Source organism: Sinocyclocheilus rhinocerous, unplaced genomic scaffold, assembly GCF_001515625.1.
Source record: "Sinocyclocheilus rhinocerous isolate Xijiao unplaced genomic scaffold, SAMN03320098_v1.1 scaffold5002, whole genome shotgun sequence".
Lineage (NCBI taxonomy): Eukaryota > Metazoa > Chordata > Actinopteri > Cypriniformes > Cyprinidae > Sinocyclocheilus > Sinocyclocheilus rhinocerous.
The window spans coordinates 1-3391 of NW_015636838.1; positions in this window are offsets into that span (position 1 = coordinate 1).

Consider the following 3391-nt stretch of genomic DNA (forward strand, 5'->3'; position numbering starts at 1 on the left):
GCCACCGTAGTAGCGGGAATGGGCTTACACGTACAAACTCGACGCTTTCATTAGTATTCATAACACGTTTCTAATTATTGAAGCATTATTCTTAGCGATTCAGAAATTCAGTTTAAAAGTTCCTTTTTTGACCACAAACGCAATAAACGAGTAAAGACAAAGTACAGCTTACCGCTTACATCCATTTACATCACGTTGCGTTTCAGAAAATATCTTCTCCCACTAACACAAAAAACAAGTGTTCATTGACGGTAAAACGCCAAAATCTAATATTATACTTCGTTTACAAAAATTAAGCTTACCCCTTCGCACCATCTTTTCACATGTGCTTCACAAAATGGCTCCTTGGCTGGAAAGAGTATTTGCATATCACGTGGCTCACAGTAGGCTACTTAAAATTGTATGCTAGATTTACTTAATTTTAACGTAATTGTAATAGTTGACAAAATAGTTTTTTCATTTTATTTATGCATACACTTAAGTTCACCTTGTAACTTATATTTTTGCGTTACACGCACTATATATGTTAAGTAGACATTGAAAAGTTATGAATACTAAGTTTTTTGTGTTTAATCGATTTACTTTTATAAGTAATGGTTGTTCAGACAACGAATCATTTTTTTCAGTGAAGGAGACCAACCACATGTCTGATGTGACCTTTGAGGGCAGCCAATATAGCAAAGCTGAGGTGAAAATCCAGTGTGGCAAGTTTGAAACTAGAGCTTCACCTTTGTACTAAATCAGAGAAAGGCTTCTTGAGTGATTTACTGCCACTGCATGAATTTGCACATACAGTAGTGTCTCACAGGGTTAAAAGTACACTCTAAACTTAGAGCTACACTTTAATTATTTGCAATCAGAAAGAATGAATATTTATAATCTGGCCCATATGAGCAATGAGCTCATGAACTAATTCAGAACAAAAGATAAAAGTACAGTTGTTATCATGTAATCAAAACATGCATGTATTTCAACAACCTCAACAAGTACATTTACTTGGCAGTAAGAAAAGTTAGAGATGAATGTCAGTGTTATTAAAAATGTCTGTTTTATTCAAATGTTTGATGTGAGCTTTGAAGCATATTCGTTAGAACAAAATCAGGCATACAAACAGTGGCTTTCGGCAAGTGAGATGTGAGTTGTAAATTGTGAATGACTTCTTAACACACATACATAAACACACTGTAAAAGCAGAGGCACAGTCACATTATGAGTGGTTTATATAAAGTAACTCAGTCCACACCATCACTGTCTTAAAAAACGTCTTAATATAAAAGTTTTAGCAAAAAATAGCATTTGATAACATTGGAATATAGAAGAGAATGAGGGACAAATCGAGAATAATAACCTATGATAATAAAATGCCAGTCTACGTGCAAAACCAGGTCAATGACAATGTTAACACATCCATTTTCAACTCAAGAAGGTGCTGTGATGGTTAATTCTTCCAATGACAGAAAAACGTAAAGTGATGAAAAATACAATTCTGTCATCAAACTTGTATGAACAGACTTTCTTCTGTGGAACACAAAAGAAGATATTTTGAGAAATGTCTCAGCGTTTGTTTTGCCCATGTAATGGAAGTCAATGGCAACCAAAACTGTTTGGTTACAAACAATGCTTCAAAAGACCTTTTGTGTGTGTGCGTATGTATTCCTCAGAAGAAAGAAAGTCAAAAGAAGTTTTGGGGAAATTATCCCTTTAATTGATATAGATTTCAAGCAGTCGTACGTTTCTAAATATAAAGAAAATACAATTGTATTTATTATGCATAGATATGACATGATACTTGAACACTTTTAACTTGTGATAATCCTTTGAAATTCCTCACTCTGAAAAAATCTGTTCTAGAACAATTTTGCTTAAAACCAGTTTTGCTGTCCTTAACAAGGGCTTACAGCAACAACATTCTAAATCAAGGTAAAATGACCAATGGTCCTGACCAATCAATTGTTTCTTAGCAGTATCTCAACATTGGCAGACAAAACTTTCCAGTTCTCTGAGGGGACATTCTTTAATTTCATAGACCTAGATGACATTCTCATGAGCTGTTCATGACAGTTTTTATAGCTACACTGCTGTGAGGCATAGAATAAGAAACAGGACAGGACACAAGAGATCACACATCATCTCTACTCATCTGAACAGCTCAAATTGAATCCATGTCTAATTACAACTCCCTACAGTCTGCTGTAAAGAGCACCTCTTAAAATATATGACATGCAGGGTACAGGCCAAGCACCTCTTTATTCCCCGAGATCTGGGATTTAAGCATATGGTTTTAGTGATCATATTTCTAATTGCCATGAGGAAAAAGAAAAGAATTGTGCCACAAAGCAAAACAGGTACATGTTCTCTGTTAATTTCTTAAAAGTCATAACGGTATCATTCAGAAACCATTAGCTTAACCTTATTCTTATCCATTTTCTTCTATCTCACCAAGACCTTTTATCTAATTATCAGCTTTTCATGTCATAAAAAAATGTGCCCATTTGAGTCCATCCATCTCTCTGTGGTTCATTGAAAAAGTATTTGATTGCACCCACTTATCCTCCATCCTTTAAATTTTCTAAACTGAAGTCTCAGACTGCAGTCGAAGCACAAACTTGTGTGACTTTGGGTCGATGAATTCTTCAGCAAGCTGATAATAATTATATAAGGTATAATTATTAGAATTTTGTCAAAATTATGGCTTTTCATTTCATAATTGTTTTTATCTCATAATTATGAACTTTTATCTCATAATTGGAAATCATTTCAGTTTTGGACTTAAATCACAATTATGAGATTAAAAATACATACATTCTTTTTTCATAATTTTGAGTTTTTAGAAATGAGGTCCAGTTCTTTGACATTTACTAAACAACATGTGTAATTTTGTAGTGTGCTATAATGTGTCTGGTTTGATCATTTGCCTTAAAGGGATAGTTCACCCAAAAATGAAAATTTGATGTTTATCTGCTTACCCCCAGGGCATCCAAGATGTAGGTGACTTTGTTTCTTCAGTAGAACACAAACTGAGATTTTTAACACAAACCGTTGCAGTCTGTGAGTCGTATAATGTAAGTGGATGGGAATCACGGTTTTGAGAGTCATAAAACATACACAAACAAAACCAAATTAAACCCTGCTGCTCGTGACGATACATTGATGTGTAAAGACACAAAACGATCGGTCTGTGCAAGAAACTGAACAGTATTTATATCGTTTTTTTACCTCTGATTTTCACCGCAATGTCCGAACTGTCCTGAGCGCATCTTGAGCGCGTTCGCGTCTTCTTCTTCAGCCGGCGCATTAGGCGTCTTCTTCTTCTTCTTGCTTTACGGCTGATCGCAGACTTACAAGTGCATTACCGCCACCTATCTCTCAAATGGACCATTGACACTATCTA